General features: G+C 44.1%; 1 protein-coding gene across 1 annotated transcript in view; it reads left to right on the forward strand.

Moving 5' to 3' along the window:
* The first annotated feature begins 3,912 nt into the window (after positions 1–3,912).
* LOC105838572 overlaps positions 3,913–25,215 on the forward strand; it is a 62,530-nt gene continuing 41,227 nt past the window's right edge. The window contains exon 1 of the mRNA XM_012684235.3: positions 3,913–4,869. The gene's annotated coding sequence lies outside the window, so the exon portion shown is untranslated. The remainder of the gene's footprint in view (positions 4,870–25,215) is intronic.

Here is a 25,215-nt window from a genome sequence, read left to right on the forward strand (position 1 = left end):
TCCTCTCCTCGCGAACGACGACAATGACAACGAGACGACGACGATGACGACGACGATGGCGACGATGGCGAGCGCATCGGAGAACGATTTTCGCGTTTATTGTTGCGGCCGGATGAAGCGAGGCGCGCGTACGCGTAAGTGCACCATGCGTATCCGCGTATATCCGGTCATTATAAATTTAATGATCGTTACTTTTCAACCGCGCGCGCAATTGACAAGCGGCAATTAAAAACTAAACGCTTTCGGCTATATCTATCCGTGAATCTATTTTCACGTCTCTTTTTCTCTCTGCAACGGATGAACGAATATTTGTAAACAAATTTTATTTGACAACGATTTTATAGGGTCACTGCACTAGTCGCTGAAATCACGCGTAAATACTATTTAACTTTCTGTACACACGTTGTTTTTCGATATCCACTCTACATACGTTGGCTCGTAATATTTTTGAATTAACTTTCATTACTTCTTACAGGCGTAAAAAGATTTTCCACTGACTTACATATACTTTAATATCTGTAGAAAATATTTGTATGATTATTAGATTAAATTAACAGTATATAAATGTTATTATACCGATTACGGTGCTCTTAGTTTTTCAAAGAAAAGAGATTTGCAGGATAAATTGTCGAATTATGTGTACAATGTGTTCAGAACAATATAAAAGTAATATAACTTAGAAATAATGAATTGCAAATACATGGGTATTTTTTAGATCTAATTTTCACATCAGAATTGATTAAAATATCAGTTTGTATGGAAACATGTAATTATATTAAGTTGTTTTTACTCAATAATATTTCTTAGATGTAACTGTTAGTTAGATTGGAGCAAAACATTATTTTTACTTAAAAATGTGCTCATATTAAGTATTTTTATTTATTCCTCGACTAGCAATAATTTTACTTAAATTTTAACTTAAGCGATGCGTGGAGCACATGCATAAACATGCTCGTGAAATAACCTTTGCATACAACCAATAATGTTCAATTGCTTGGCAAGCAGGTCTTAGCCACTTTACCGGCTTCAACTCGCCCATTGATTTTATAATATTGAAAAAAACTGTATGCGAGCAGCGAACAGCGTAACGATAAATGATACGATGAACGTCGCAGATATACCTGTCGCGCACAAAACAGAGTCGAATCATCGACACTCGATGCAATCCTATTGTTTTTTTTTTATTTTTTAGAAAGGCGCTTCGTCTTTTCAACAGGCGCCGCGTTGTCGGCGCAAATCGATCCGCAAGGAGAGACGCGATTATTTATTCAAACGGAATATTTAGCGCGTTCAGTTACATCAAAATGGGTTGAATCATAGAAAACAATCACTCGATAGTCTATTATCAGCCTATCAATTAAAGTGCTTTGGTTTTCTTTCCTTTTTGGATCGTATGCCTTGACGTTGCTCGCCATCAAAGAGGGTAACTCTTTCGATGCTACCGCAAAAGAGAACCGAGTGGCGTTGTGGAGTTGCAAAATGAAATAACATCGATCTCTATCTCCGAAAGGGGGAGGAGGGAGGGGGTATCGTTCTTTGTTAATTCCGCGAGTTGCCTGTACACCGTGACCGAATGTAAGGGGACGTTTTCCACGCCGCGCACTAATTATTCAATATCCAGGAATAAGTCTACCTTTATGACTTGATATAGCTGATTAATTCAAGCGGCGAATTCTCAGTACGAATCAATAACCTCTGCTCGGATATTTAAAGGATTCTTCCCTGTGAATCGTCACCGTTTCGCGTGGATAATTATTATTAGCCGGCTCCCTCTCTTTCGAACAAATTAAAACGGGTTAAAGGTAAAAAAAAGTACCGCGCACGTAATAAGTATTCATATACGTGTAACAGCCGGAAGTCGGAGGGAAACGTAACGCGTTCGATTTCGGCCAACGATTCCCTCTCTTTTTCCTCTCAATCGCGTAATCGAGAGCGACCGCTTCTTTGCGCGCTTCTTTGCACCGGCAAACGTGTCCCTCGTAAAAAATCTAGAGAAACACAGAGACGGTCCATTTATACGTATTTGATTGCCAGGCCATTTTAAGAGAGAGCCGTTTACACAGAAGCGCGAAACAAGCGCGGTACGACTACCCAGGGGGCGGCAAGAAACTGGGTCAAGTAATGTCACCGACGTTCTTTCCTCCACCCTTCCCTCCCGCCTCTTCCTTCCTCCCCTTTTTTCCTAAAAACGTTCTTGACTGTTCGCGCGCGCACTATGTTCTCTTAGCGTATAATAACCGGGAGGCTGCGCGCGCGCGCGCGCGCGCGCATCCCCAAACCGCGAAAGTTCGCTAATGCAGTCGGAATTTCCAATTCGCGGCCAAACTTTTTGCCGCGTTGCTCGTTAAAAAATTCCACGCCGCAAACGTGCGAGCTGAATTTTTCATAAAAATATCTTCGCGAGCCTCTCCGCCGCGCGCGGGTCTCCGCGGAGTTCGTCGGCGTCGTCGTCGGCCTCGCCTGGGCTTTCAACTCGAGTTCAACCCCCTCCCTCCTCCTCCTCCTCCTCCTGCTCCTCCTCCCTCCTCCCCCTTCCACCTACCCGTCCCCTGTCGCCAAAAAATTCCATATCGGAACTTATGGTATCGGGCGAAATCCGCATGGATCCAAATATATTCCGATGGGATTTCTATCCGACCTTATCCGCTCTTATCCAGTTACCTTACCTCTCCCGATACTATCCGGTTTAATACGATACTATCCCCGGAAGCGTGGCACGCTTCCTCCAACAACCGCGACTCGTACGTCTCTCTCCCACGGAGAGCGCTAGAGCTTTTGTAACCGTCACTCTTTCATTTTTGAACTAGGCCGGAAAAATTGCAAGGCCAGCTTAAATGCATAATGATCCCCCATGCGTCTTACTTCGGGCCTTCGATTTGTCAATAAGTTCGATTTCTATAGACAACACGCTCTTCCCCGAGCTCGGATCCACGCCCGATTCCTCTCGCAGGGATCACGTCGTTTATCATCGTATCCGAGATTAAGAGACGTTCTCGGGAGCTGGGTCCTAAGGTCCGAGAGCGCGTCCCGATCTTCGCCCGGCGCCCCTTGATTCGTCAATATCCTCGACCGAGAGCCACTCGGAGAGTGCTTGCGCGTGGCGGACCGTCTATCGGCCGCGAATGCGGCTGTTAATTAAGCGCGGCATTTCCGCTCAGACCCGCCGCCGTCGCCGTCGCCGCCGCCGTCGTCGTCGTCGTCGTCGTCGTCGGCGGCGGCGGCGACGGCGGCGGCGGCGGCGGCGGGGCGTCGCGTTCGCTCACGGCGCGCAAGCATCGTCCCACCCATCAGCAACGCACGGTCCGCACACGTTCATTACCGAATCAATTCGTCGATCCGCGCGCTTCACAGCCGTGGCGCCGTAACGCCCGTGTACGGCACTGAGGGCCGGAAGGGGATGATGTTGGCGCGCGCGGATGGTGGGGCACGAGCAGCTGGGGCGGCCTGGAGCTCGGAGTCGCGAGCCCGCGATACCTACCCCGCGCCAGGTCTGGGTTTGGCCGGGTCGCGGCGGCGGCGGCGGCGGCGGCAACGACGGCGGCGGTGGTGGCGGCGGCGATGGAGGTGGTGGTACGATGGTGGTGGTGGTAGTAGTATTGGTAGACGGCGGGTGCTGCGCAAGCAACGGCAACGATAGAGATGAGCGAAAGCGAGCCGGATGGCGCAGCGACTAGCAACCGAGTGAGCGAGCGAGCGAGACCACCGGGCTTGGCGAGCCATCCCCCGTTTTGCCCGCCGCCGCCGCCGCCCCTACTATCCCCCGCGCGCGCTATCTACCTTCTCCACCTTCTCCTCCTTCCTCCACCGTCACTATCGCTGCTGCTGCCGCCGCCGCCACCGCCGCCGCCGCCGCCGCCGCCGCATCCGACTCCTATATACCCTCCCCTACTCCTTCCCCCGATGCGTTTTGGCCGCCCCGTTCGGTCCGCTACTACCGCGTTCGTTCGTTCGCTCGTACGTTCGTGTATCCCCGGCCGAGAGAGCTTGTGCAGAGTGCTCGCCAACGTCTGCGAGACCCGCCGTGTCTCGTCACGACACACGGGGGAATATACGGCTCGCGCCCTCGTCGCTTGCGAGCCTTACTCCCTTTCCCTTCCGAAAATCGCGCCCTTCGCGAGGCGCGCGTCCACATCCTCCGCGTTCTATCCTCGCCCTGCCTCGCCACCCTTCGCCCTTTTCCAGTTTGGTAGCTAGCCGGCCGGCCGAGAGAAAAAGGGGATACCCCCGGTCGTCCGGGTGACAGGCGGCGAGCAGGAAGGGCTCATTCGCGTCGCGGAACCCTGGGATATCAAACTCGCCCGCTCGCGTCGGTCGCACGCGTGTCACTCCACGCGCGTATACCGGTGAAGGAGAGAGAAAGAGAAAGAGAGAGAGAGAGAGAGAGAGAGAGAGAAAACCCGTGTTGTGACGACCGCGCCGCTGGACCAGCGGCCCCGCGAGGAGACGACGATGTCTATGCAGCCGATGTGGCCGACGACAACGACAACGACGATGAAGACGACGACGACGACGACGACGACGACGGCGACGACGACGACGATATACGCTCGGCATGGCGTGAGGAGCGACGACGGCGACGGGAAATTGTGTGCGCAGTGAACTTCGCGAGCCCCCGCGTAATCCCGCTGACACTACTGCGTGCGTGCGTGCGTGCGTGCGTGTCCGTGAATGCGTGCCGTACGTACGTCCGTGCGTGCACCCGTGCGTGTGCGCTCGTCGGCGGCAAACACCGGGAGACGATCAGGCGCGTGGTCGTCCGCGTCGCGCGTCCTCGCCTCGACCCCGGCTCGTCGCCGTTGCTCGCGCCGAGACCAACCCCCCCCTTGGTACACCTAAGTGAGGCGTTCAACGTGGCCGATCCTTGGACATGTAAGTAACACCATATGACACGGCGCGCCGCCGATGCACCATTAACCGTTTCATCTCTCCCTCTTCATCATCCCCCGAAACGCGCAGCTGGGCCGCTCGCGCGAGCGTGCTCGCCTTTGTTTGCTCTGCCGCGCTCCCCTCTTCCCCCAGGGCCGAGAACGGCGGATTACAGCCGAGATGTCATAAATGCGCAATCGAATTCAGGGATTCCCATGAGAGGGACTCGGGAGCAGAACTTCGGTGAAAACCGACACACGTTTCAATTTAATTACCGTAGGATTGAAGAGATCTACCTATCGTAACCGGATCCGCTTGCGAATGTCTCGCGTCAAAGTCACGACAAATAACCTTAGGTTGCTGTAACTGTCGCGAAACAAGATAAAAATACGTTTGAATGTAAATCTAATCCTCAGATTTTCCTGTCACGTGTGTGTTAAACTGTGTACCCAAACGCGACATTCGAAACGCGATTTTGCACGAAAGCCCATCACGAAGTTAGCCTTCCATCTAGATATATATGTATACGTATACGTGTTACATATCATCGGGATTGCGAATTTGACTCGAAGCTCTCGAACTTCTCCCGTTTCTCCTCTACACGCTGAAACCCGCGACAGCAGCACACACGCCATCCATCCGTCGTTTGACGATTCCGTGCCCCAATCGCCGCAATTTTCGCAAGCCGACGGGAAAATCGGGACGACGCGCCGCGACGCCGTGTCGTGTGCCCTGATACGCCATACACACGATCCGAAAGTCCCGAAAGTGCACGCGAACTGGATGTGCCAGGAGGGATCGATTTGTTTGGCGGACGCGACGTGTGATACTGACAGAACTTGAACACGCGAGTAAACACTCGAACGGGGGAAGCGGCAAAAGGGCCTTGGGACGTGCGGGCGCGGGGAGGGTCGGTCGACGGAGAGGGTAGGGTGTGCGACGAGACGGGGCGAGCGAGCTCCGGGAAAAAGAATTCGACGTAATCGCCCTGGAGCTTTCCTCGAAAGCTCGGCGCGGCAGCGGCGGTCTGAGGCGAGATGGCCGACTCGAGTTACGAGACGGTTTCCTCCTCCGGATCCCTTCTCGCCGCAGGGAAAACGTGCGCCCCCGTCGCGAAAGATTGAAGGAATCCGAGGAGATTTGTCAGGCACCCGCTCCCCGAGACGCAACACGGGGGGTTTCGGTCTCGATATCGCCTTAGAAGCCTGTTGTTTGAAAGCGAAATCTTCTCCGATAACTTTCGGCAACCTGCTTTACGGTGTATCCAGCGGTATTCCATACTAACCGGATTTGACGAAATAGCGCGGACGTGTGATGAGATCACACGAATATATCTGATGAAAGAGTCTTTGTTTCTTTGGCGCAGCGCGCACGCATTTATTTCTTGCTAGTACTGCAGGAAATTACATGCATGAATTGTATTATTATCATTTTACAGAACGCTAGCATATTGGGTGTTCTTCGTCAAGCATTAAAAAAAAAATTATTATTATCGAAAACAACGAGTGAGCTTTGCATAAATGTCCGCGGACTCTCTCGCGGGAGCTTTCGCATTTGTTGAACACTTCTGCGGAGCGCACTGGCCGCATTATAGTCGGCTATTTTCGAAAGGCGTAGTACTCGAATTCGTTTTGTTTTATGTAAGAGCCGTTAGAGTTTGGAGTTAGTGTCGACGTACAGAATAAAACACTGTTAATGGCAAGAGCCCGACTTTCCACGGTTCGTAAAACAGTAAATGCTTCGAAGGTGCTAAAGTGCGTTTTTATCAGAGAACACAATCCGTATGTCATTTTTGTTCAAGAGAAAATTCTTGATGTTACAGCCCTACGCGTGTACGTGCGACGATTCCCTTAAGCGATCGTATATATGTGGCGTATTATAGAGCATTATTTCATCTCTGCTTTTATAGAATTGTTTCCAGTTCGTTCGCAAAGTATCCGAATTATCCGTCATGTTGATATTACATGATATTAATATATAATATATTTTTTTATTAGAAATAAAAATATATATATTAAGGAACGAGTAAGAAACGAGAGCAATTTGATTGTATAACTTTTGCTCTTTTTCTCAAATAAACAAAAAAAATTCCAATAAAGTATAACGACGAACAAACATTACATCTTTATTATTTTATGCATATCTCTTACAGTCTCTCTCTCTCTCTCTCTCTCATGATCAGAACCGGATGACGTTGGCAGCGAACCAACATTGATCGGTATAAATTCGGATAGAATTTGTTCTCGCGGGTGTATCTCTTAACGCAGCCCTGTCAATTCCCTGTCAGTTTCTGCTAAGCCGTAGGCGAGACGTACGAAAATTTACTCGGTTTTAGTACGCACGTTTTCTTATATCTATTATAGCCACACAAAATGATATTTTGTGACTCTTCTCTTCGTTTTTCAATTCTATCAAATATTCTATCAATTCTTTCTTAAATTCTATTGAAAGAAGTATTAGACAGGTTTTCCGATTACGTCGAAAAATTATTATTTCGCGTTATATTTATATCACAGATTTTAGTTCGAATAAAAATAATTTTCTTAATTCTATAAAATTTAATTAAACGTAAGAAATGGAATTTCATTGAATAGGGGCAAGAGTTGAACATACAATGCCGAACCGCAGTTACATCTTCGAGATAAGTGTATCTCGAAAAAGAGATTAATACCGTTTATTTTACGTACCATGTATTCATGTACGTGTATTCACGCACACACAGGAGATGTTATTACTTAAGTTACATACTCATATTAGTCTATTTTAGCTGCGGGCAAAACGTGGCGCTTAACGTCCATTATATGCGTGTTTATTTTTACTAAATACATAATCCAATTAGATCCATCCGTGTATGATATTACGCCCGCAATTCATTATCATGAAATTAATACTGTATCGTATTCTATTATTGGCATCAACTATTACATCTATTAATTCGCATCTATTACCGTAAACGGACAGACATAAAATGGGACAGACATCAAATATAACATCGTTATTAATTACTAATGCGATAGATTCGGTCCCTTTCTCGTTTCTCTCGGCGAATTTCGGCTAACGGCCGGCTTTTTTTTCCCTCCATAAAAATAGGGATGAGCATATAAATATAATCGCGGTTATCTCCATGCACGTCCATGATTAGTTTGAAACGTAATTCACTCGGGACCGTCTTCGCGAACTTTGCTCTCAATCGCGATAATAAACGCAACGTGCGCGGCCGAGGTTGCCCGGGGAACGCGCCCAACGTGCGCGTTTAACTCTCCCGGTTTAGATAGAGAACACAGTTTCCATTCATCAAACAGCGAAATCCGACAAATATGTGCGGTCGTTAGTAAGCACTCCTGGAAAGTGCCGTCTAATACGCTTTTCGGTCGGTCCGGCGAACGAGATCGGCGCGCACGTTTCCAATCGATCGAATTCACCTCAACCGGACGATCACGCGTACCGTCGATCATCGCCGCTCCCTAAAGTGCTAACTTCAAAATCTTCTAAGCGGCTTTAAATATCTTCGCTGAGACCCTCCCCCGTCGAAAGTCTTCCAATTTCGGCACCGTATTATAAATTCTTTAAAATTCTCTAAAAATCAATCTGTCATCTACTACGCAAAGCGAAAATGAAAGAAAAATTTTTTGCCTTACGTTCTTCTTTCCCGGGGCGATATGATAAAGGTTTACGCGTGCACGTTCTATTTTCGCGATCTCGAACAGAATTACAAAGCGCTCGTGAATAATTCTTCCAGTAGCATCGTCTAGCGCATGACTTTATGTACGCGCGCAACGTAACCCGACAATTCGTTTCGATTGTTTTCGTTTTTCTCGGGATCAACATCTCAGATCAGAAAGAATTTATCTCGTATCGTGCACCGCGCATAAGAACGAGGTATTCGCGAGATGTGTCTTTCGGGAGCAGGATGTACAAGGAAACGAGCGATTCTGGTAACAGTGACGCGAGATCGATCGTCTGCTTCCGAAATGCTTCGGGCTGCGGCTGTCCAGATCTGACGCGTGTGTGCGATTCTCTACATACAAGAGGGATTGAAATACTTTTAATATAATTTAAAATGCATTAAGAGATGATTATTATATTTATGTCAAATGTAGATAGAATTATAACAGTTAAACAAATGATCATGTAGAGTAACAATCATTTATTGTTAATCCTTTTAATTTGCTAATTTTAAACGCGTACATAATGTTGAGCAATTTTTGATAATTATTATCTTTACGTATCGGTAAATTCCGCGTGAAAAAGTTATCGTACAAATTGTAATTTTTTTCTGTAAACAAGACAAGTCTGATTTTAAACTAATTTATTAACTTCTTAGTTTTTTTTTTATGTTGCTAAATCCTACGCAATCAAAGATAAATTCATGATGACAATTATAAAAGTGACAACTATACAAATTTTATTTGTAAATTTTATTATATAATTTCATAAATTATTTCATAATTATTACAATTAAAGTTGAAGTTACAATAACTATAAAATAGTTTGCATCACTTCTGCAACAATATTTGTGCAACTATTTATTTACAGTGAAATAACAGTTCAATAATAATTATGGTTATATGGACTTTATATTAAATAAATTATGACAATTATATTCTCTCTTTTAGTTTATATACGGTCGATTAAGTATACGATCGGAATAATTACGAGCAGTAGAGCAATCCGGGTGTATGCCGGAAGTGCTGGGAGTGAAAATAAAGGATCCTAAGTTCGAATCTCAGTTGGTTCGCTTTTCCCATTCTACATTATATAATTGTTTTTTTATAATTCATCGATTTACTACAAATGGTTAATATATTAACTTAATTTATATAATTTATTATTTTTTTAGTACAGCTAATACAGTTAAAGTGCTATTAATTCATAAATTTATATTTACGGGTGCAATTTTTTCTCTGGGTATGAGCGATTGACAAAAAATAATCCAGTTTTTGTATAAAATTAACTGTTATAATATTAGAAGTTTTTAAATAGCGCTTGACATATCTAAAATAAACATCTTCGACAGGAAATGTTAATAAAATCCATTTCTTTGCTTTTTTTAGAATTGCACTGACCTGTTACATCAAAATCTGTTTTCACTGACGTATATATTACGAAAGTTTGGAAACTAGCGCAGTTTCATTTATGAAGTGCATTTCGCGCGTACAACAATTTAGGAGTACGGATTCATAAGCGTTCAGAACGTAAATGCGTTAGATTAAATTTCCCCGTTTGTTTTAAGGATAAATTTGGAAGATTCATTTACGGCTTAATTTGACGTATTACGGACATTGTTGTCGCAGTATTACGTTATAACTTATAATAAATCTAGCTGTACTAAAATCGTAGCAACTCCTCGCGTGTGAATTCACCCTAATGGGGAACGGCTCGTCGCTCTCGATATGCGCACAATCGAATAATCTGACGAGCGGAAGCAACGTTACCGGTGCTGCTACAAGTTCCTGATCTTATGCCAGTCTGATAGTTAACTTCGACCTGGAAGTAACTAGTTAGTGTACAGGGCGGGCGGTTTAACGTTCGTCGATCTTACGCGTAGCGCCATCAGGCAATAGTTAGCTTACACGTCTTATTAATGAAGTTGTATTAACGTGTTTGAAACAGTTTCACTGGGAAAAACTTTCAGATTTACACGATTAAATTTCTCCTTGCGCACATATTTATCTGCTAATGTGATGATTGTAACAAGCAATTAAAACACATGTCAGAAAGATACGATAATATGAGAAAAAATCACAACGGATAACATCAAAAATTAAAGAACATACATAATTTTTAAAAATATATATCATTGTTCAATATAATATTAAAAAATCTGAAACTTTAAAATGAAAAACTGATGTGCATTATAGGATATTATTAAAAATGAAATAATTACTCATTTATAAGAAGCGTCCAAACAAGAAGCAAGACATGTAATAATTATTTTCTTATTATTAGATATGTTTAAAGAAATTTATTTTTTCTTCTCGACAGATATTGATCGGTTTTGGACTTATCAGATTATGATTTTTGCTTGAATAGATGATCATTAATTTCGCAATATACGCCAATATTTAGGAAACGGAACTTAAATCGATTTGTTCCATTTCGAGTGCCCGATCGAGAGGTGAATTCTACGGCTGAACGGCAGTCGTGCAACTTGCAGAATCGAATGCCTACTCTATATCCATTAACTCACACCAGAGCGCGACGCAAGTAATGCAGATTTTGATTCGCCGGAATCCGACGGCGCATTTGTAATGTAAATTAATACGGATCGAGAGACGAGAGGCGTACAAAACAATGACGTTTATCTGGTATTGTTACAGTGCTTACTCTTTTTTTTACCACCACTGACCCGCGAAAGACCTCAACGGTTTATTCGCGTTTTTTCTAATGGAAAAGTCGAATTTATCCGCTCGTGAAAAAAAAAAGAAGGAAATTTGCGTAGCCACGCAACGCTTTTAAAATAACGTTCAGTTAACGTCGCACACGAGGATGTTTATTAAACACGTTGAAAGAGATACGGATTTGCCCTATGCATTCGCAACTCGCGTAAATTTCATTCTCAAAGTCCTGCTCTATCCCTTCACCTAAACTTATATCCTCTTCGCAATCACGTTGTGAATGCAATATATTGTCAGAATTGTAAAATTATACATTGTATTAAATATAAAAATACACAGAAAGAACGGTTTTGCCAAAGTATTAAACAATTTAGTTAGATTTAGATCTGAGGATGAAATAATTACAAAGGATACTCACAAGCATGATGAGCAATGCTGCAAAAAGTTTTGACATATTAGCAACCAGTTTGAGCTTCCTACATAAGTATTTTTATGGTTAAAAATTATTTTTAGATCTGTATCCACACCCACCCACACACACACACACACACACACACTGCGCGCGCGCGCAGAGAGAAAGATATGTAAATTTGTTCTTTTCGTGCAGAGAAAAGAAAAATTAAAAACGCGCGAAACAAATGTAATAGAAATATGATGGGTGACGGAAAAATTCTCTCTGTACCCTTAATTTGCCTCCTCGGCAAAGTGTTACGCGTAATTTCCATTTACAGTGCGCGCGGCACACACGTGGAGGTACTCAACGCTGATTATTTCTGTGTACGGTGCAGCATCTGAGGAAAAGATTGAGGATTAATCCCGACGTCACGTTCCGCCGGAACCGAGCGGCGCGTTTCGAGGCGACATAACGTAAATCGCGACAGATTTCTCCAGGCGACGGGTTTACGCTCGTTTCGCTCCGCTCGGGGCGACGTGGCCGTCGTCGTCGTTTCCGAGCTCTGTTTTTCAAATCCGGGAGGGGCAGTCGGTTTTAACGGCAGTCCGACGAGTATAATCCGGCAGAGGAGAGAAGAGGCGTGGGAGAGGAGGAGGGGAGGAAAGCGAATTTGTCAAATCGATTTCGCGTCGCGGAGCAGTGAGCCACGCGAATCGCGCTATTTCTAAAAGGCAATCCGGCCAATTACGAAAACGCGCTGAGCGACACTATTCGTCGCTTTGGTACCCGGGCTAATGCAAATTTCGGTTTGTCGAAAGCTGCGAGTAAAGCCGTAATGCAAATCAGTGCAAATTAATGCGGATCGTAGGTGAAACCGACAGGCCGATAAAGTTTTTAACTGCGTCGCCGATGGAGCGGACGACCCGGGTTGCTCGCGCGTTCGCTTTCGCATCCTCTTTCGCGTTGTAACGCCTGACTAAACAGCACGGTAATACCACTTATATTGCACGCGATACTACGCGCCGTATACATTCTCGCAAGTAATTACAAGTATTCCGTGTACGCTTCCATTACGACGACGTCGGTTCAAAAAAATAAAAAATAAAGAAGAAGTAAAGCTATCGTTTCTTTCGTGGAAGAGTTCACCAAGCGCGACGTTTAAGCGCGCTTACTGCACCCTTGACAGCCATTTTTCGCCTCTGTACAGAGCGCCCGGGGTAAACCCCGAGCGGATTTTGGAAATGCAATATTCGCGCCATTCTAACGAGAAAACTCTGCCGACCGAAACTTATCGTTTCGAAAAAAAATTTTTTTCGGCGAAAAGAGACTTTTTTCAAAATTTAAATTCACGTAACTCGCGTAACACAGTTAACCAACCCCCGTATAACTCGTTCTTGGATAATTAGGTTATCGTTGTTGACAGTAAAAGCGTCAATAAAGCAGATAATTTACGTGAATTGAAATAAAGGATACGAACAAGGAATATATATAAAGTATATACTGTAATATATATAAAGTTAAATAAATTCCATATGTTATCTTAAAAAAGAGGTTGTTTTTTTTTTTTGCTTAAATGAATCGATTAAACGGAACAAATTAAATGTTCACGGAAAAAACGATTTTGCTGAAATGCCGAAAAATTTATCCTGATACGGATATAAAAATAATTTTGTTGGATCATCAAAATATTTTTGTAGGACATTCAAATTGATTGTTGAAATGTCAAAACTATTTGCAGTCTTGCTCATCACGCTTGAGCGTCCTGCGTAATTATTTTGATGGTCCAACGAAGTTATTTGCAAATCTGGCTAAATTTTTGGACACTTCAACAAAACCGTTCTTTCCCGCGAACATTTAATTTGTTCCGTTGAATCGATTCATTTAAGCAAAAAAAAACCCGACAGATTTTTTTTCTGAGGTAACATATGGAATTTATTTAACGGTATTTCATGGAATATACACGTGTAACAGTTAGACTCCTCTGTATCGGTTTACGGCCAGGGAAGAGTATATAGTAATTTGATTTTTACACATTGTGATTGTATCTCGGACGAACGTCGGCAATAGAGATAGAGTTATTTCATTGAACGGTGGTAAATGGCGGTAAATGAGTAAATTGTTTCGCAAATAGATAAACTAGTTCCGCGAATGAACCCCAGGATCGATCGTCTCGAGCGTGCAAGTCTCGTGGAAAAACGCGCATAATCTAATTTACGAGCAACAATCTCTGAAGAAGAGTTGACGAGCATCAAAAGGAGCGGGGATTACGTAGAACAGCGGTATTGTTTGCTCTTACTTCAGCCTTTAAAACACAGACGAGAGAGGAAGGAGGAAGTTTGCCAGTTACCGTTTGATTTCTGCCCGTTACATTTTACGAGCGAAAAATTTACAGAAATTTGCGCGTTCTATTGATTTTACGGATGAAACGGGAGGGAAGAGGGGGAGGGGGGAGGGGGGAGGGAGCGGAGGGTGGGGCCGCATGATCGAATCTCGAAGATTTGCTTTTAAACATTGAAACAGTACTCGCAAGTTAAAGGGTCAAAGCGAGAATAGCGGCAGCGGCGGCGACGTTTCTTTACGATCGGTGATTCGCAGAGTCGTAAAGCGTAACGATTTGATTAGCTTCCTTTGGGGATTTACATTTTACGTGCGGGGGCGCGCGCGCGCGCGCGCGCGGGGGGGGTGGAGCGACGGTAACCAGAAGAAGGAGCAAAACGTACGCGCGGAGCCCCGCGATCTGGATAATAAATCATCGTGGGTTAAGCCGTTCGTTAGTATCGCGCAATCTTTAATCGCGCGCAAGGAAAATATTTAGCGAATAAATGTAGATTAAAGAGACCAGCCCCGCCAATGCTATCGCTAATAGCCGTCACTGTGAAAATCGTTAATCAAACGTTCGCGTCTTACGTCGCCGTCACTTTGATTAGAGCCCCCCTAGGCTACGTGGTTTTCAACGTAGCCGCATATTGCAAACGTGATTAACATATACAAACTGACGTAATGACGACGCGGCGAGAAACGGCGCGGGACGGTCAATTACTCTCGCCCGTCAACCGGCTGACGGAAGTGCGGAAACGCGCTGTATATAACAAAGATACTCTCCTCGCATTCGTTTGCACATCATAAATAATCAGCGGCGAATTCTCGGCGAAATGATTAAACGATTTCGAAAACACCAGACCAGCATCCTCCTCCACTTTTACCTCAATCCTCCGTTCTTACCGGGGGGGGGGGGGGGGGTATATTGCGCGACGACAAAGCCCAGCGCGCGCGTCCTCCGTAAACGATACAACACGTGTGTTTCGATCCCGCAAATCCGGGTATCCCCGATCGAAGGGAATCGCGTGGACCGCGGATGTAGAAACCTTCTCGCCTACATCTCTCGCGTGGTCTCCCGTCGAACCTGTCCGCTACACAACGGATTCTCGGTAGGCGAATGGCAGTCTATTACGGCGCGCGTAATCGACCGCTCGAATGGGTACGATTGTCACGGCTGACAGCCGACTCGAATCGAATCATCTCGGGCAGATAAGGCGATTGAGACGGTTTTGCGCGTCGTTCGCGCGCGCGCGAGCTAGGGAGCGAGCAAGCTTATCTGTAGGGTATGTATGTGCACACTGTATGTACTGCAACCTGGACGCCGCCGCCGCGCTGGTACGTCGCAACGACCGGTATTTCGCATTCGTATCTTCGTCGCGCGCGCGATCCGATATTTGCGATAGCGCCGTCGTCCTAGTTCGCCAGTAAATTAAATCAAACTCAACGTTATATTTCAGTGCTATAATTACGTTACTTTTTGTTACGAGTTAATTAATTTTACTTACTAGATACTTCCCCGTGATCTAGCAATCTTCCTTTCAGTCGGTTAAATTATTTTTATATTGACAGATGAAAATAATTAGGGCAGAAGTGAAGGAAAGAAGAGGAAAAGATCGAGATATCACACGGATCCAAAAAAGACAATTTTTCCGTAAAGTCACTTTTTTTGTAAAGTTATTGATATAGATGATGTAAGCATCAAATGCATACGTCAGTTCTTTAATCTCTTGAAAATTTTCAAATACCAATTTCGAAGCTCGAGATAGCGAAAATGCGAGAACGCATAAACATATTATTTAAATCTTTAACGAAATACGTGACAGCGATTTCTGCGATAATTTTTTTCGTACGTTCATTGTAAACGAGAGCAATTCGTCCGGCCGTTCCTGAGCCATTCGCACGCCGTGGGCGAGAATGCGTCGCGCCGTCCTCCATGCCGTGCTATTATGCAAATGAGATTTATCTAAAAATAGGGAAAAACGCGTAAGAGGAAGAGGACACGATCTCAATTTTACTGGCGCGCCGGTGTCCGCGTGAAAATGAGGTCGACGTAATTTTAACGGAGAGCGGTCTCTCTCTCTCTCTCTCTCTCTCTCTCTCTCTCTCTCTCTCTCGCGTGCGCGCGCGTGTTTTGGGTAAGCGCTCGCGCGCCACGAGATAAACCGCGTTGCAGCGATGCTAATTAAAAAAATGCCGCGGTTATTACGCGTCATTGTTGCAGACGCGCGTTGCGCCGCGCGCGCGTTCCGCCCACGCTCGCATTTGCACGAGCGATTCGTTGAGAACAATTGACCGAATCGCGATTGACGTTGAAAGACAATTGGGTTACGGGTGAAATATAAATAAAATATTGGCGAACAGATCCCAATGATGGGGCGATTGACAGAGCCTGGAAACGCGACGAAAAATAATTCATCGTTTTGATAAATAATTGCTCGTCGAAGTTTTTCAGATTTTAACCACGAGAGAACAAGCGAGCGAGCAAGGGAGAAAGAGAGAGAGAGTGAGAGAAGGGGGAAGGGGGGCAGAAGGGAAAAAAGAGATTTCACTGTCACGGAACACTGAATTTTTCTACGGTTGAATTATTTGGAATAATCCATGAGTTTTGTATGCTTTCACGCTTTCGCGGTTTTACCGCGATAACGAAGTCTTCGTAGAATTTCGTGCGGAATTTGAATCGCCAATTACCATAATGCCGCAGATAGGACGTCAGTCTATCGACGATCAGTCAGTCGACCAGATTTTAAATATACGTTAGCGATAATGCGCTCCGCTGTGGCTTTCGCGAGCGGATATAAAAAAAAAGGGGAATAACATGGATTCCGCTTTCTTTCCCCGGCTCTCGCAATTAATGAATAATTATTAATAACTGCTGAAATTTAAAGAGGTAATATGTCAACAATTCTAGCAATCATGTATGCTCACTGTAAAGCGTAAAAACTGATAGTATACTTTCGAGTAAAGTGAAAAAATAAAAAAGCCGTCTAATTAAAAAGTTGTCGTGCAATTAAAGAAGCGCGTAAGTTAATTTACGAATTACAAAGAGAGATAACAATTACGAAACAACAAGAGACGGAAAAGTGTCGGAAAACTTTAAAACATTTAAAAAAATCTGCGCTTTCGCGGACCCGCTTTAAATAGCGCGTTTCCAGTAGGTTGAAGTCAATTAGCAGCTTGTATTATACTCGCCGAATTTAGGAATCGACCGGTTCCCCTTTCCCATTATCTACATCGCTGGTACGTATAAATAGCGTAGCGATCCAACCTCCCCTATCTCCGAGACGCTCTGTCTGAATTAGATTCAGATCTGCCGGCGCGCAATCCCCGCGCCTGGCTCCTCGAAGACACCGGCAGCTACTTTAGCGACAACTAATGCCAGTTCGACAGTTGGAGATCGATGAGGATGTAAAAGTATCGTCGGTCCGCGTTTCGGAAAAAGAATAATTTCGCCGAGCCGCACGTACGGGGAGACGGTGATAAATCATTGGCGCCGCTCGATCCTCCGAGCGGAGAATACGGGAAGCGCCGGGCACCATCGACGATCCACGTCCTCGTCCTGCGAATTTTTCGCACAGGCGAGCACACAGGCAGCCCAATGCCCAGGCCCTTTCCCCACCCCCCGTCATTGTAATTAGATATCCGAGCGCGATGAATAACGATACTGAAATATCCATATTCCCCCCCCTCCCAGCCCGTTTCTTTCTTCTCGCGCGCGAGTTCTTCCTCCTCCCGCGCTCCTCCTCCTCTTTCCTTCGTCCCTCTTCCCTTTTCTCTCCCGTTTTCTCCACCCCCCCCTTTTTTTTCTTTTTGCGCGCCACTTCCCTGCCGGTACGGCTCCCGATACGCTCGGTAAACCGAGATACAAAGTCCACTCACGTTTCCCGGGGAAACCGGGAGAGACGCCGAGGAGAGGCGGGACTCCTCGAAAGGAACCCGAGAAAGTATCCCGTATTAAATTACAGACGAGAGGCGTAAATCTTTACGGAGTGAAAACTCCAACTCGCGCTGAAGTTTTAGTTTTTTAACTTCGGCGAGACGGCCTTGTATAATGAACCGCCGGGCATCGGCGCAAAGATATATTGTATCCCGAGCGTACCGGGACGCGCCCGGATTTAAAAGACTGTGAGGAATCCACCCGCTGGAAGGGCTGCTGCTTTGGCGACGCCGCTCCCTGTAACGCCGCTCCTTTCGCGCGTACGGGGGATGTGTTCTCTTCCTCACCGCGTTTTTCGCAAAGTGGTAGACGTAGATACGAGCCAGCCGTATCGTTTTAATAGGTCCGTGATTTTAAGAGGAGAACGGAGAGACCTACCTCTGCCTAGGATAATACCTGATTTCACCTCGTTTAACGTAGCTGATGGTTGAATTATTCAAAGTTACCATGCACTCCCGTCCACTTTCCGCACACGTAAAACTATCTCGCTTCTCTGTCTCTTATATAAGAGCGAAAAAATAGCTTCAATTTAGAATTGAATTATTTATTTAGAGGGGAAAACAGTTTCGTTCGAAAAGCGTTCGAGGGGTGGTTTGCATGATATTTCTTTTCAGCGTAGACACCCATCTGTATTTCAACCAGTTTTGTAGAAGTGATAATAGAGTGTGATACGGATGATGGAATATTTAAGGCGGGGGATGGAGGGATACATTCTTGTTACTCTCGTGCCGGTAATATTAATACACAACGGGTAAAGAGTGTTTTTGTACTTCCGAAGTAAATTGTTTTCGCGAAGTAATCTGTTCTTCTCAAAGTGATTCGATTGCATCCCATTCCGGCTGTAACTTTGTTATTCTGATTCAATTATATATTTATACGCATTTTCGAAAGTTAAATGGAAAGTTCAAGATGTATATCGGAATGCGAGCTGCAAGCAAATTTCTTGTTTACTACCCTCGCCTCTGAAATTCTGAAATGGCCGACGTAGGGTGTATCGGTGTATATACCATCCTTAACGTCTTACATCGCGCGCAGACCGTAAAGTTCGTCTCTCTCTCTCTCTCGCAATCTCTCTGTACGAAACGTAGATCATTAACGGCTCGAAATGCGGTCCTTTCAGCGAAATAATACAAACTCGAGTACACGGTTAGTGGATACTCGCGCGTATACTTTCTCATCGATATTCACGGAAGTGGGTAAATCAAGCCGACATCGGAAAATCCGCTTTGAGTCTCCTTAATAAAATCGCAATCCCGGAAACGGTTTTCTCTCATTAATCTTTTTATCCGATCTTAGCTCGCGCCAAAGCGTTTATTTCCTGTTCATTGCTGAGCCGCGCATTCATCGTTACAGCAGGAGGTTCTCAGAAGTATTTGGGATCTCAAAAAAGCTCCCCCGGTTACACGCGGCGCGTTTGACTATTAATTTCTTTTTCATCAATCGAAATTTCCGTACGTCCTCTCCGTACGCTTCCCGTTCTTTTCCATCCGCATCCTTTCGCTTACACATTTTTCTTCCTTCCCCCCCCCCCCCCGTTCTTCTCTTTTTCCTTTGTTTCTACGTGTCCGATAAAGCGATTTGCCCGCTCATCTTTATTCATCGTGTGCCAGCGGGTTAGTATACATTGTATATTACTAGCGCGGCGCGCTATTAATTCTCGTTTGACACTTCAAGACCGATGGGGTAGACACGTCCTGAGAGTTTTTATGGGATTTCCATGATCGATTACCCCGTAGATTATGCGAGAACATATGTACTCCCCCGTAGTGTTTTGCCTTACGTAACCAAATAAAGAGTCGCAGCCGCGCCGTGACGGTTACCTATACGGCCACGTTGAAAGGCCGTGATGCATGCATCAATGCAAATCTATCATACGGCGAGATCCGCTTGTCCCGGCTTATTTAAATAGCTTAGAAGCTTATCGTTCAACTCGGGAACAGACGGGTTAATAATTAACTACCGGACATTCTTTGTCATCGTCTGAGATCGCTTATCCGCACTAAAACGGACGCGCTATCCTCATGAATAAAAAAAAAAAGCGAGAGACAACTTTTTCTCCCGTAATGATACGCATAGCATGTATAGTTTCCCCTATGCGAAAACTTTTTCCGCTTTTGAGGTCTTTGAACGTGTGCGATGAGGTAAAATGTCTTGTATAATTAGCACTAAAATACATGACGGTTAGAGAGTAATGGTTTTAATAGCTTAGGCAGCACCAAGAAACGAAGAAGATAGTAAAGGCTCAAAGGCTCAGAGTTGCTTGAGAGTTAAACCGAGCATAGTTGATAATGTTTCTTACGCTAGGTCATGCTTATCATATTAATTAACTACAGCTGATGTCGCAATCTCTTGAACCGGAATCTCTATTAAACTCGTACTTACATAAAACATTACCGCGCGTGGCGCGCAACGCGCGTTCCCGTTCAATTTGGAAGGTGAAAAACAACGCGAGCTTCACACGAACATCGAATTCTCGATTGTCGCTGAAACAAGACAAGCTTGAAACTTTGCACCTGTAGAACGGGAGAGCGGAAACTCTCTCAACTTAAATCTTAATATATATTTAATAACTCTGTTAAGATCGCGCTCGCGAAAGAGAGAGAGAGAGAGCGGTGCGCGGCGCTTATTTATCAACATGTATTTAATCAACGAGCTTGAAAATGCAATTAATTATCATACACCATATGCACTAAAACCACGCGTAAGATCGCTAATGTACGTCAAATAAATGCGCGAGTCCGTTATTACCGCCATATTAACTCGCCCCTTCTCCCCCCCCCTCCCCCGCACCCTGCCCCTTCACCATTCCGCCGCGCCCCATCCGCGAGAGGAATTTTGCACTATTTACGTAACTCTGCGATATCTACGGTATCTAAATTTTTCCCCACGGGGCGCGTCGTAACGCTCGCAATCTCCGTATATCCTTGAGGCATTTACGAGGCAGCTGGTACGTAGGCAAATCACCGGATAACTGGTACGTGCGCGTGCATAAGTGCGCAGAACCGGATGCAGAACTGGACAGTTCGAATGCGTTCTCGGTGAGAACGTTCACCCGGGCGCAACACACGTACAAAACGGCGGCGAGAAATTATTACAATTACAATTTCGAACGGGGTCACGGGGGATGGAATTAGAACGTAAAAGCAAAACGAGAAGCGGCCCGGGCCCGTATATCAGGTCGCAGTTCACTAATCTGCTAATCCAATTCCGTGGCTCTCGAGCGATAGTTCTGCCGGCGCTGGAAATTACCCAATTATGTCTCTCGGCCTTTTGAGTAACGGCACACCGTGTTTAGTAGCTATCGGCTAAATAAGAAGTAGTCGCCGCGACAGTTACGTCGGACCAGTTTCCCTCCTCGACCGAGTGTGGATTCTGGATACTTTAGCGTCGCGACGAGTCGACGCGTTACCGCATTTCGCGAGCGCATAATATCGTTTTACACGACCCTTTTACCGCTATTGTGCGATAAACAAAACGTCAGTAAAGATAATTAAGATAATTATTTATTGGATAACCTTAAAAACACAACGTTTGTACTAAATTTCACACGAAGTTAATGATTTCGTCATCACGTGCGCGCGATATAATTATTTATAATTTCGCTCAGTCAGAAAGAAGGGGAAAAAACGGGTCGTTAAATTTAATCAAGTTACACACGATGCGTTGCTTACGAGGTAAAGTTTGCGTGTGTGTGTGTGTGTGTGTGTTGCGTATGTCGTTGAGATTCAACGGCAGCGAGAGCCACGGAGAGTGAAGGAGAGTGCGAGGGCTTTTCAGGAAGTTTAGGGACGTGTAAGATGTTAACTCATAATAAAAAAACAGGCCGCGATACAAGATAAATAATTAACGCGACATTCTGTAACTTTGCGTGACGACTCTCGCTCGTTGTTCGTTAAAAAAAAAAAAAAACTCGTGTAAAAAGTAAAACGCCACGTATTTATGCGTATACTTCAAATTTTAACTGAAGTACGTAATAACTTCCGCCCGGCAGAAGAGCGTAAAAACAGTAATGCAAAATAACACTTGCTCATTTTTATACAGTTTCCTCGAAATGAAATTTTTTCAAATAATTACGGCAATCATTTCAACGGACTGTGACTTGTTTATGTTACATATACAAAGGAGCAATATTCTTTATCTTCGAAGTACGAAATATTTCAGCTGTTAAAGTATATATTTCTGGGATGCTTCACTTAGATAAATCTAGATAGTCTTTCTGCAATCAGGTTTTTATTAAAGCGATAATTCTCCATTCGCGAGTAATCTCTTAAGATTTTCAGAATTCACAACTTCATATTATCGAAGCGACGTGAGACTGGAGATGCTAACATTAATATTATCACGTTACCGGGATACTACCATTAACTTCCGCAGGAATGTGAACGTAATAGCAAAAGCTAAGGAAGAGAAGACGTTAAATGTTCATAAATTCAACGTTTATTGAGTTTATAGTGCATACAACTATTTGCATAATAGTCTTTGACAATGCGTAACTTTAATGAAACAATTTGCCATGATGTCGCACGCAGCAGACGAGTGAAAAACAAAGTGTTAAATGAAATGTGAAATAAACTTCGAAGCGAATCAAGTCGACGGGCGCTTTTTACCGGCGCGGGGGCGATAGTGACGGACAAATACCGGCTTTAGTTCCTTGCCAGGGCAAAGTTGATCGAATAAAGTTACGTCGCTTATATACTCGACGGCGAACTCAGTCGGTGGCAATTTGCACGGTGCAGTTGACAGTCAGTCGCGACGACGCAAATCTCCCTCGCTCGCTCGTATTACGTACTCCGCCGCGCGGCGAAATTTTCGGAAACGTCCCCCTCCCCCCCCCCCGCCGAAACGACGTTTTTACGGCACGTTTGGGAAACCGGGAAATTGTTACGATTAGCAAGCAAGCCGGATCGCACGAATTATGTCGGCAGCGGCGGTAACGAATGAGGCGCGAAACAAAATTCAAGCCGCTCCAGCTAATCTGCCGATTTAATGACGTTACTCACCGATACAGATGGGCGTGCGTGCGAGGGGACGTGTGACAGGTGCATTAAACCGTGGAATTAATTCGTCCAGAAATCGGGTCGTTGATTAAACGTGACCGTGCGCGCGTCGCCGTCGCTCGAAGGAGGAAAAAAAAGCGGCATATACGAAGCTCCATCGGGGAGGCAGGTTAACCCCGATTATTCGAGTGACTTGTTCTTTTTTTAAACACATGCGATTTTTAATTTCGCTTCGGAAACGGCGCGATGCGAATGACGTTCCGACGAATATATTTATGCGAGCGCGTTATACAATTTCGTGATTTTTCCATTCGATCAGTTCCGCTCGTTCGAATTCAATTTATTTGGCTGTCACAACGTGTTGAGTTTTAAGATGAATGCATTATTCTAACTCTGTATTCTAACTCCATTTGTATAAACAAATATGTATAAAGTATAAATTAATATGCATAAAGCATAAATCAATGCCCAGCAACAGCTCAACGTCAGAAATAATATACATCAAAAATGAATTGTGTTTTTCAACAATTAAAAAGTTACGAACATTAGTTCCAAATTATTTGTCACTGAACAATTTCATTTTTTCAAATATTATTGTCAAATATTATCAATTATATATTACACGAATCGTATGCATGTTATTTTTATAAAATTATTACATCTCTCTTTGTGCTGTTATTAAACACTTTCGCTCTTTAGTAGCAGTCATTAAAAACCGTTTGGAAACATAACAATTTTTATCAATAACGTAATATTTGATGTTAAACGAGATTATATAAAATAGCGTTCTTGCAGATAAATATATGCAACAATTATTATTCAGTTTCATGCTTCTACGTTTTACTCTGCTTTCAAATTATTCGCGATTGCCTTTCCGGTGACAATTAAAAATTCACCATAAGTGCATTCATGAACGCGCGTTTACTCAGTTGTGAAATAATTTTTTTAAAATGTATCGCGGGTATTAAAAAGAAATTCCCGCGTGCATTTACAGGATGTGTGCTACTGCATATAATCTATCGATATTATGCAATTTCGATAACTGTTTTATTCTTCGCTGCTACGTGATATCGCAAATTTTTCGTCGAAATTGTAAAACGTTTGTTTTCGTGCGTCGTACGTACGATATGAAAAATATCGTTTGTTCCTACGTGAATTCAAATATTGGGACACGGCTTCACTTTTTTGGTAGCCGCATACCGCAGTGTTAGGTACAACACTTTAACCGATATTCCGATACACACGTGCAACATTTACGACACACATGCCCCTATTGAATTTCTACGATATTTAAAAATAAATGATCGTTTATCACAAATTATATTTTGCATTCGCACACGTTATTGAATATTCTCTCCCGAAATTTGAGCTCATTTCAAAAATGCCACATTCAATTTCTCAGGTGAAATGCTAAATTTACAAATGATAAATGTGTCACTTTTTGTGTTTTTAATCGGTTAAAATAACGTTGAAGATAAAATTCTTACTTATATTACTTTATTTGAAGAGTAAAAATAAATACCACTTTGTTTCTGTATTTTTAACGCAGCGAGTTTTGGATTATCGATATGATATCAGGATGGACAAATTTTTTTTATCATATCTCATCTTCTGCTATTTTTCGGAATTTTTCAGAAATCATTTTATGAAGCAAACAGTAGCAATCAGATAATATTGAAAGTTAAAACACTCTGAAGAGAAATCTTTTTTCGTCTTTTTTTTTACATTATATTTGCGTAATTTGAGGCACACGCAATCTCAGTCCAATTTTTATTTAAGAAATTTTTAACAATCTCGCAGGCTGATAAATATAATGAAAATTTATACGGTCATCACTTTGAAGCTATAATATTACTCCTCAACCTCTCCTTTTTCAATTTTTTTTCCGATGGTGCACGGATTGAAAAGGAATGAAAAAAGGAGAAAACGTGATTTAAAAAACCGGGGTCATATCGATCAGCGTGTATGCATAAAATAGATATAGGTAGAACACCAAAAATAATCTCTCCGCAAAAGTCACGCCCCGGGAAATGATCTCTCAGTTTCGCGAACCGCGAACGATTCCTTTCGCCGACGCTGTTCCGCTCCCATCAAAACACCCCCGCCTGATACACCCACGTTCCCATTTCGGTGTGCATCCTCTCTATATATCGCCGGTATATTTTTTTTTTTCCTCTGTTTTACGCCGCACCGTAACTCGTCATCGATAGATGCCGCGTCGATATTTTCGGCCCTATCTAGCGGCCGGGATTGATCTCGCCGTCCGTGCTGCGCGACGACTGATTCAGCAATAACTTATCGCGCGCTGATACACACTGTGGTCGCGCTATTATCCGCGATACTTTTTCTACTTTGTCGACGTTTCTC

The sequence above is a fragment of the Monomorium pharaonis genome, chromosome 3 (assembly GCF_013373865.1).
Source record: "Monomorium pharaonis isolate MP-MQ-018 chromosome 3, ASM1337386v2, whole genome shotgun sequence".
Lineage (NCBI taxonomy): Eukaryota > Metazoa > Arthropoda > Insecta > Hymenoptera > Formicidae > Monomorium > Monomorium pharaonis.